The following is an 11087-nucleotide window of genomic DNA, read 5'->3' as shown; positions in this document are numbered from 1 at the left end:
ATCAGAGGAAACACTATTTGTGGCAGCTATAGCCTTACAGAAACTATTTCCTAAACACCACGACTTGAATATCATGACTACTCCTTGATTCGTGGGCTGCAAAATGGATGCTGTGTTAGCAGGTGTGAAACCAACGTGAATCTCATTGTACTTCTCCATCAGGGCCCTTGGGTGCTTTCTCAATGAGCAGTGATATCTTGAAAGGAGTCCTTTTTTGGGAGCAGTAGGTCTCAACAGTGGATTTAATATTTTTGGTAATCAGTGTTGTAAACAGATATGCTGTCATCTCAACATTGTTGTTCCATTTGCAGAGCACAGGCAGAGCAGGTTTAGCATAATTCTGAAAGTCACTAGGATTTTCAGAAGGTAAGTGAGGCTTGGCTTCAACTTCAAGTCACCAGCTGCATTAGCTCCTAACAAGAGAGCCAGCCTATCCTTTGAATCTTTGAAGCCAGGCACTGACTTCTCTTTGCTAGCTATGCAAGTCCTCGGGGGCATCTTCTTCCAATAGAACACTCTTTTCTCTATACTGGAAAGCTCTAATTTAGGATAGCCATCTTCAGAGATTATTTTATTTGATCTTCTGGATGACTTGCTACAGCTTCAGCATCAACCCTCTCTCTTCCACTTTATGTGCTTTATGTTCGGAAGATGGCTTCTTTCCTTAAAACTCATGAACCAACATCTACCGGCTTTCAACTCTTTTTTCTGCAGCTTCCTCACCTCCTTCAGCCTTCATAGACTTGAAGAGAGCTAGGGTCTTGCTCTGGATTAGGCTTTGGCCTAAGGCAGTGTTGTGATCTTTCCTCCAGTCCAGTGAAAGATTCTCCATATCACCAGTAAGGCTGTTTTGCTATCTTCTCCTTTGTGTGTTCACTGGAGGAGCACTTTTGATTTCCTTTAAGAACATTTCCTTTGCTTCACAACTTGACTATTAGGGGGAAGAGGCCTAGTTTCTGGCCCATCTTGGCTTCGACGTGCCTTCTTTAAAAGCTTAACCATTTCTATCTTTGGATTTAAAGTGAGAGAGGCGTGATTGTTCCTGTCAATGGGACATGTAGAAGTAATGTTATTAATTGGCCTAATTTCGATATTGCTGTGTCTCAGGGATTCAGGAGTTTCAGGAGAGAGATGGGCGGGTCAACGGAACAGTCAGGACACACACACATATCGGATGGCAACGTGCCCATGACTCCTGGCACCCCAAAACAATGACAATACTAACATGAAAGATCATTGATCACACAAAGGCAAAATCAAGATGGCCAAGTAGGACGCCCTGAGCTCCACTCTCCCATGAACACACCAAAACTACAACCACATACAAAACAGCTCTCTTTCCGAGAAAATGACCTGAAACCAGCAGAACATCCCCTCTATAACCAGCATAGAGAAAGAACCACACTGAGAAGGGCAGGAGCAGAAAAGAGGGGATCTAGTTGGGACCCTTTGGCCAGGTACTCTCAAACGGAGGGGTCATCACAAACTGGAGCATTCCACCTAAGGAGCAGGAGGTTTTGGCCCTACATCAGGCACTCCAGCCCTGGTGCAGTGCTGGAAGAAGCAGCCCCATGCCCCCATTCCCTCACTCCCATTTTGGAAATGAAGAGGGTTTATGATCTGGAGCATTGGAGGACTGTGGGAAATGGAGACTCCACTCTTGGAGACCATGGGCACAGAATTGCTTGCTCCCTGTCCCAGCACAGAGTCAGCAGATTGCAAAGCATCTGGTGCTCTGGTCAGCATTTGGAGACCATGCCTAGCATTGGCTGGGGCTCACAGCCAGCAGAGCTCCTGACAGGAGACTCCCCGCAACCCATCCCCCCACCAAAACACACACAGACACACAGGGAGAAGCCAAAGCTTGGCTCTAGCCAATCTTTCAGCTCTGCCCCACTTCCATGTGACGCCAGCCCAGGCTAAGACAATCACTGCAGGTCCCTGGGATACTGATGAGTGGTGTGACTGCATTGCCACACACAGCCTTATCTGGTAGAAGCCCTGACTCACACCAGTCCAGCACAATGCTCTACCTTGGGGTCACCCAGCTGCTGCCCACAGATAGCAGCAAACTCTGTCAATCAGCAGGTGCAAAGGAGACAAGAAGGTTCTCAACTGACTCACTAGAGTCTCTGTGTGGGACAGACCTGTGCTGGGAGGCTGGTTGGAGGACAAGAGACCCACAAGGGTGGGCAGGACTCAGGGTTGGGTGGGGCAAGAGCTTGGTGGGGCCAGGTGAGCTGCGTGGGGAGACACTCCCTTATGAAGGGCTGGGGGCAGGAGCCTGGGTTGAATCCCCTGGAGGAGGCAACCCGGAAGCCCCTGGCAGACTCAGACCACAGGGAGGAGGGACTGGGAGAACAGGAGGAAGTCAGAGGCTGCCGTCAGAGATGGGCCGGGTCAGCCCCGAGTGAGAAGCGTGGGCCCCAGGGACCTGGGCACCCAGACTCACCCCAGGCACGCCCCTGACCCCGGCCTCACCCCAGATCCCCAGGCGTGAGGTCAGAGGTGGAGGGCTGGGGAGGTTGGAATTAGTACCTGAAGTAGTTTCATGGATGTGGACTTTAGATACCTCAGAAACAGGAATCTACACAAAATTCTGACTCTGCTAGTTTCTTCATCTTGACATGCCTCAGTTTACACATTTGTAAATGGGAAACGCTACCTATGGGAATGAAGAGAGGCTAAACATTCATTTAGGACCTGAGGAGATCATGCAGGTAACCCTGAATTTGTACATGCTGAGGACTCGCCAACCCCCGTCTCAGGAGTTGTTGTTTAGTCACTAAGTCATATCTCTGTGATCCTGTGGACTATAGCCCGCCAGCCTCCTCTGTCCATGGGATTTCCTCAGGCAAGAATATTGGAGTGTGTTGCCATTTCCTCCTGCATGGGATCTTCTGCATCCAGGGATGGAACAGACATCTCCCACATTGACAGGCGGATTCTTTACCGCTGAGCCACCTGGGAAGCCCCTTATCAGGTGTTAGTGCCGCTAAAAAAAGCACAAGGACCACGGGGATCCAGAGAAGGGGATGGATAGAAGAAAGGTGAGGGACAGATCACTGAAATTTTGAGGAAAATCAGTCCCACAGAGGGTGTGGGGAGCCTGGGGGAGCCCCCAGGAGAGACTCCAGTGGGAGGACTCTGGGGACTGATTCCCTTCTCCACTGGCCAACCAGGCTCCTCCCCAAGGGTGGGTCACCCCAGGGCTCCAGGTGGCAAGGGCTGCTGGCACCAACTTCAGTCGTGCTTCCTGGTCCTGCTTCTGCTGCCCAACTGTGTCCACAAAGCGCAGCGTGGTGAGTTCCCGGTGAACCTGCTGGGAGAAGGCGGGGATGATGCATTATAACCAGAGAGTGGGACCTGAGCTGGCCTTGGTTAGAAAGTCCATGGCCATGGTATTGCCTACGCCTCCTCCTCCTCAATCCTTAGGTGAGCTCCTTTCCTTGTTGGCACCTGCTGGGCTGGTTGGCCACCTTCAGGCCAGCAAATGGGCAAACTGGTTGAAATAGCAATGCTCAGACAATGGGAGGTGGGGAGGCAAGAGGACAAGGAGAGCATGGCAGGAAACACTGCCATCCCTAAGCTCCCAGCCCCTCACCCATGCCTCCAGGAGTGGGACCCCTGTAGCAGGGCTGGGACAGGTGACCTTCCTGTGGGGAGGAACCGGGACACCCCCTGAAAAGCACACACCACTGATCTCATCTGTTCACACAAACCCTTCTCCTCCACATGACTCCCTGCCCTTGACTCCCAGGCCACTTTACCAGCTATAAACCACCCGTGCCACCCGGGCTCTCCCTTCCCCAGACACATCCCCTTAGTGGCCACACTCCTGCCCCACAGCTCACTAAGTTCATTCCACATCTTTGCATCCCGAGAAGCCCAGGGCTTCCAATACCTTCCCACCTGTGAATGGACCCGAATCACAGTCTCCACCACTGGCATCCTATCCCCTTGCCTGAGGACTTACCCCAGCAAAAGCCTCCCAGCCTGGTCCCCAGGAGGGTCGGGAGCCCATCGCCCAAAGTGTGACATGGGGCCTGAGGGTGAGGAGGGGCACCCCCACTTCTACCCTTTGTTCCCACATTCATATCATCCACAGACTGTGGAGATGGCAGCCTATAATGGTTATTGATTAAGACAGGAGATGGAGAACTCTTCTACAAAGACAATAAATCTGTTCGTCTCTTCAGGCCTTTTGGCGTCTGTCTCTGTGCACCCCCAGGTTTGTGGTGGGACAACAGGCAAAGACAACGTGAAAAACCAAAGGAATCCCTCTGACCACTGTCCTGGTTTGCGAACTCCAGCACTGGGTGACTCATCACTGGGGGAATTATCCGGGGGCTCCCTCGCCTGCCTGTTTATGAGTCACAACCCTGCCCTGTCCTGCCTTGTAGCCTCTGGTGGTGGGAATGTGATAGGAGGGTGGATCCTGCAGTTACAGGCTAAAGCACCCCTCCTCTGCTGTAGAGTGGCTTCCTCGGTCCAAGGGGCCACGGGGACCCTGTGTAACCACAGAGGTAAGCAGAGGACAGGAAGGTACCACAGTTCTGCTGTCAGGTCTTGGTCCCCTGCTGGTCATCTTATCTGTTTCCTGTGGCCCTGCTTATGCCAAACCACACAGTCACTTCTATCCTATGACAGCTGGCCTCTCAGTAATGATTACTGACTGGATGAGCCCAGTTCATCAAGACTGAAGGTCCCTTCTCTACCAGACTCAGGACCATATCAGTAGCCATGTTTAAATGAAGGCTTTCCCCACTACAAGTGGCGTGGCCATGCCTCTGACCCTGTGGGGCTGGGTTGTGATGCTCTGATTAGGATGTCATAAGCTGTCCCTGGGGGAGGGCATGGCAACCCACACTGGTATTCTTGCCTGGAGAATCCCATGGACAGAGGGACCTGGTGGGCAACAGTCCATAGGGTCTCAAAGAGTCAGACATGACTGAAGTGACTTAGCAGGCAGGCAGGTTACCCCTGGCACGATTTCCCCAGCTGGATGGACTTCTGTGTCATGGGTGCTGCAGGGTCCTAGGGTCCCAGTGGCAGTTCCCACCACACTCTTTCCTTCATGTCCTTCCCATGAACACCTTCCACAGCTGAGTTGACCAGTTGCAGAGGCCTCTGGTCTGCAAACCCTGAAATATTTAGTGTCCGGCCATTGATAGAAATGCTTTACACCAGGCAGATATAAAAAGCAGATGTGAAGGGATCACAGCCCTGCATGCTTTCAGGCTATGATTGTCACTAATCTCTGTCATTTTACCCAGAAAATTGTGGTCTTGCAACATCCTGTTTGTAGCAATGGAAAGACAATATGAGAATGTACTTGTACTTCTCAACTATGGCAGCCTTTGCCCCATTCCTAACTACAGAGACTTTTCCATCATTGGTTCAAATCCAGAGAATGTGAAATAACCACTGTGTGGGTCTTCACACACCATGATACCCCTGTAAGCAGGATGCAGGACAGTTATATATTCAGTACCCTGCATCTCATGCATCACATTGATAACAGCAGGGCCGCGATGATACTTCAGATCCCTGGACATGATGTGAGTCACACACTGGGTTCATAGGAATGTGGGGTGGCTTCTGCTTCCCGGTATGCACTTACCCGAGTCAATGGCCGTGTGGCTTCCAAGGATGGGGAAGGCCAGAGGACTGCTGCACTGTGCTTGCCATGGTGATAAGAGGGCCCTCCTGCTGGAAACTGGCTTCTCTCTCTAGTAATGGATTCTCTGTTCTGATAACTGGCTCAGTTCTAGAAACTGAGCAAAGTATCCAGACAAGCTGTTGGGACGGCTGTTTTCCGCTTCCTGATCATCCAGCTTGTGTTCTACTTTCTATCGCTTCTGGGTTTTTTTGTGTTTTGGTCAGCTGTCTGGCTTTTGGGATCTTAGTTCCCTGACCAGTGATCAAACCGGGCACCTGGCAGCAAAACCCCGGAGTCCTAACCAGTGGAGCCCCAGGGCATTCCCTTGTCTCATTCCTTTCAATCGTGCAGTTTATATCTAGGTTGGCCGCCCATCCAGAGTGTTTGCCTCTAGGATTGCCCTGTGCTGTGAACCAGCATCATACTCTGCAGCCAGGACCTGGCAGCCGTCCCATCTCTCTACTCATATCAACCATTGTGCCTGCTTTGTTCCTGACACGGTGCATCCCTACCTGGGATCTGCATATGTTCAACCCCTGTTTCTGCTGGAAGCCCACTGGAGACACCATCTCCGAGCAGCATCCTGACCTTCAGCAAAAGTCCTTCTGTGTTACTGACCAGTGCTCCTGGATTCCATCAGTAGAAGTTGGTAAAAGGCCAGACACAAATTCAGGGGGAAAGAAGCTTTACTGGGACTCATGAGGGAGCAAAAACAAGTAACATGTTCCCTTGCTGGCTCCAGAGGGTGGGGGAGCCAGTCCCACATATGAGATGAGGGTGGGGGCAGGTCCTGGGTTCAGGCCAGAGGGGTGACCTGGGTGGTTTGTTCCCCCTTGGTGGTGCTGTGTGCAGGGATCATGACCAGTACGCTGCTTTTGCGCCTGGCTGCTCTGAAATCGCCTTGGGTTTTTGGTCTTTTTGTATCTTTTTGTTGATTATTTGCCCCAACTGCAGGTGGATGTAATTATTTTTAGCCCCTTACAATTTCTTCCGATTTTACAATTTACAAATAAAATAAATTTCTTTTACAATTTATTTTGATGCTTGATGTGACTTTTGTCCAGGTACACTCACTGCAGCAAACTGTCCCAGCCTGTCTCCTTACCCACTGAGGGGTTCTACACCCTTATTCTTAAGGGTTAAGGGGCTGAAGCTTTCTTCTATCAAAACTTCTCCCTGCTGGACAGGGACCACTGAACTGAACCTCCCCTCAAGGTGCAGAAGTCCCTCACAAGGACCTACATGGATCTGGGCCACCCTCCACTGAAACGGCTATATTCCTTGAGCCACCATGAATGTTATTTAAAACTGGTAGATCTTACAGACACAAAGTCAATCAAAAGGTTAAATAAACAAGGACTAGAAAGGAAAGAACAACAATAGCTATTAAAGGGCCTAGAAAGGGAATGAACCGGGTTAACTTTGGAAGGACTTTCTCTTTTTTTTAAACTCTTGGCAGAGGTGAAATCTCCCATGACAAAATTGTGAAGCCCCTCTACCTGTATATTTAAGGTGCATAGTTACACCTTAATATAAGGTGTATATTTCCTTAATATTGACCTCAGAGAGACAGTTGTGAGTGGTGCTAAAGAGGGATCTTAGTTTCCTGCCCAGGAATTGAACCTGGGTAGCTTGGTGTAAAATGAGGAATTCTAGACACTAAACATCAGGGGCTAGATGCAAAGTTCCCTTGGCTCTTACCAACTTTGAAAGCAAGAATGTTTCAAGGAGGCAAAAACTGTAAAAACAAATACCAAAGTTATTACTGGAGACATAACAGAAAAAGTTTGTTTATTTAAGATGGAAGCAAGGTGGAAATATACACCCAGAGAGGAGTGCAGGAGTCCTGAATGAGCAGCACAAAGAAGCTAGGCTAGGGATTTAACATACACATACAGGGCTTCCCTTGTAGCTCAGTCAGTAAAGAATCTGCCTGCAGTGCAGGAGACCCGGGTTCGATCCCTGGGTTGGGAAGATCCCCTGGAGAAGGAAATGGCAACCCACTCCAGTATCCTTGCCTGGAAAATTTCATGGACAGAGGAGTCTGGTGGGCTGCAGTCCATGGGGTTGCAAAGAGTTGGGCACGACTGAGCGACTAACACTTACTTACTTACTTACATGTCTCTATCTTCCCTGGTGGCTCAGTTGGTAAAGAATTTGCCTGCAATGCAAGAGACCCGGGTTCGATCCCCAGGTCGTGAAGATCCCCTGGAGAAGAAAATGGCAACCCATTCCAGTACTCCCTTGCCTGAAGATTTCCATGAACAGACGAGCTGGTAGCTTACAGTCCATGGGATCCCAAAGAGTCAGACATGACTGTGTAACTAACCTTCTTTCACTTTCACTTCCATACATGCATCCATTCTTCCCCAAGTCCCCTCCCATCCCCACCCAGGCTGCCACATAACATTGAGCAGAGTTCTATGTGCTATACAGTAGGTCCTTGCTGGTTATCCATTTTATTCATTTTTTTAAAATTTTATTTTATTTTTAAACTTTACAATATTGTGTTAGTTTTGGCAAATATCGATATGAATCCGCTACAGGTATACATGTGTTCCCCATCCTGAACCCTCCTCCCTCCTCCCTCCCCATACCACCCCTCTGGGTCGTCCCAGTGCACCAGCCCCAAGCATCCAGTATCGTGCATCGAACCTGGACTGGCGACTCGTTTCATACATGATATTATACATGCTTCAGTGCCATTCTCCCAAATATTCCCACCCTCTCCCTCTCCCACAGAGTCCATAAGACTGTTCTATACATCAGTGTCTCTTTTGCTGTCTCATATACAGGGTTATTGTTACCATCTTTCTAAATTCCATATATATGCGTTAGTATACTATATTGGTGTTTTTCTTTCTGGCTGACTTCACTCTGTATAATAGGCTCCAGTTTCATCCACCTCATTAGAACTGATTCAAATGTATTCTTTTTAATGGCTGAGTAATACTCCATTGTGTATATGTACCACAGCTTTCTTTATCCATTCATCTGCTGATGGACATCTAGGTTGCTTCCATGTTCTGGCTATTATAAACAGTGCTACAATGAACATTGGGGTACACGTGTCTCTTTCGCTTCTGGTTTCCTCAGTGTGTATGCCCAGCAGTGGGATTGCTGGATCATAAGGCAGTTCTATTTCCAGTTTTTTAAGGAATCTCCACACTGTTCTCCATAGTGGCTGTACTAGTTTGCATTCCCACCAACAGTGTAAGAGGGTTCCCTTTTCTCCACACCCTCTCCAGCATTTATTACTTGTAGACTTTTGGATTGCAGCCATTCTGACTGGTGTGAAACGGTACCTCATAGTGGTTGTGTGCATGTTGATCCCAGACTCCCTAACTATCCCTTTCCCCTCATCCTTTCCCCCTGCAACCATAAATTCATTCTCTAAGTCTGTGAGTCTCCTTCTGGTTTGTAAGTAAGAGCACTTGTATCACGACTTTTTGGATTCTGAGTATGAAGGACCTCAGAAGGTGTTTCTGCTCCTCCGTCTGACGTATGTCGTTCAATATGACACTCTCCAGGTCCATCCATGTTGCTGCATAGGGCATTGTTTCATTCTTTCTGAGGCTGAGAAATACTGCCCTGTGTATATGTCCCACATCTTCTTTGCCCATTCATCTGTGGGTGACGTGTAGGTGGCTTCCAGGTCCCGGCTACTGTGAGCAGCGCTGCCGTGAACACAGGGTGCACGTGTCCTCTGAGACCATGTGTCCTCAGAATCGCCAGGGACATCGAATCCCACAAGATGGACAAAGGGTGACACGTCATGACCTCTCTTGGGGGTTAGAAAACAAAAATCTTAAATACTTCAAGTTTCCTGGAGTACTGAGATTTTTATTTAAATAGCACGAAGGCAATGGCACCCCACTCCAGTACTTTTGCCTGGGGATCCCATGGATAGAGGAGCCTGGTAGGCTGCAGTCCATGGGGTCGCTGGAGTCGGACATGACTGAGTGACTTCACTTTCGCTTTTCGCTTTCGTGCATTGGAGAAGGAAATGGCAATCCACTCCAGTGTTCTTGCCTGGAGAATCCTAGGGACAGGAAGCCTGGTTGGCTGTCATCTATGGGGTCGCACAGAGTTAGACACGACTAAAGCGACGTAGCAGCAGTAGCAGTAGCAGCATAATAAATAGGCTTCCTCAGTGGCTCTGATGGTATAGAATCTGCCTGCCAACACAGGAGACACAGCAGATGTGGGTTCAATCCCTGAGTTGGAGAGGTCCCATGGAGAAGGAAATAGCACCCCACTTCAATATTCTTGCCTGGAGAATCCCATGGATTGAGGAGCCTGGCGGGCTACAGAGCACGGGGTCACAAAGAGTTGGACCGACTGAGCAACTAACACTTTCACTTTAAGCGTAATAAATTATTAAGGGAAATAGTCATAAATAAAACTTTCTTCTATTGAAAATAGGTTGAGGTGATTTCTCCAGACACAGAAAGAATCCCTGAGTCCTGTAATAGCAGATGGTATTTTTCTTGCAATATCATTTGCAAGAACAAGGTCACGAGGCAGAGTCTAATTATCCACAAACTAGAACACGATGAAAAATGTCCTGTTTGTGGGATTTCTTCAAGGACTTGAGCATTTCCGTGTAGAAATTCCATCACTTAGCACCAGGAGAAAGTGGTGAAATAAATTGTTCCTGTTTTTTTTTTTTTTAAAGATGCTGTGTAGGATTTCGTCAAATGTGATAAAGCCCATGAGATGATGCATCTACTGTGTCATTGTAACCAGAAAACAGACTCAGGACTTATGGGGTCTGATCTCCTGGATCTAAAGTGAAGAGCAGGAGAGAAGCAGACAAAGCACCTGTCACGCTTCCTGGGAGCACCGTCTCCTGCAGAAAAGAAAGAGGCCTTGGTCCAGGAGGCTGAGGAACTCCTGTCACTTTCCTGGGGCTGCCCCTCCCCAGCCCCCCTCCAGCCCCGCCCTCACTGAGGGGCTCCTATGTCCTCCACCCCCACCCCCACCCCAGGCCCAGCAGCTTCTTGTCACCTCCTCCTTCCTTCCTGCATCACAGAGTCACTCCAGGCTCTGACACCCCCTGCTTAGGCTCAGGACTGGAGCCAGTGATGAATCAATCAGCTCCCTTTACTCAGGTCCAGATCCTCCCCGAGGGGGGCCTAAAGGACCAGGGAGCAGGTCCCTGGAGGAGGGGCGTTGCTTCCTGACAGCCTTCGGGGGCTGCAGGCAAACCTCCTTCCTTCGCTCCCCTCCAGCCTCTGAGGCAGCAGCTGACAGCTTTCAGGACCAGAGTCCCTGCCCCCCATCTCTTCCTGGTCCCTCCCAGCTGTGCACCTCCACCCCAGCTCAGGCCCACCCATCCCCAGGCACCTCTGCTCAAGGCAGGACCCCTCAGTTATGGAGGCTCTGGGTCCCCAGGAGGTTGGTGATATGCAGGCCACACTGA

The 11087-nt window shown here is 49.6% G+C and overlaps 1 pseudogene; it reads left to right on the top strand.

Annotated features, from left to right (window-relative positions):
- The window catches only part of LOC133254160 (UL16-binding protein 3-like), a 115213-nt pseudogene that overhangs the window by 42680 nt on the left and 61446 nt on the right, over positions 1 to 11087 (top strand).

Source organism: Bos javanicus, chromosome 9 (assembly GCF_032452875.1).
Source record: "Bos javanicus breed banteng chromosome 9, ARS-OSU_banteng_1.0, whole genome shotgun sequence".
Lineage (NCBI taxonomy): Eukaryota > Metazoa > Chordata > Mammalia > Artiodactyla > Bovidae > Bos > Bos javanicus.
The sequence above is the reverse complement of the archived record's forward strand: the minus strand, read 5'-3'. Positions and strand labels throughout refer to the sequence as shown.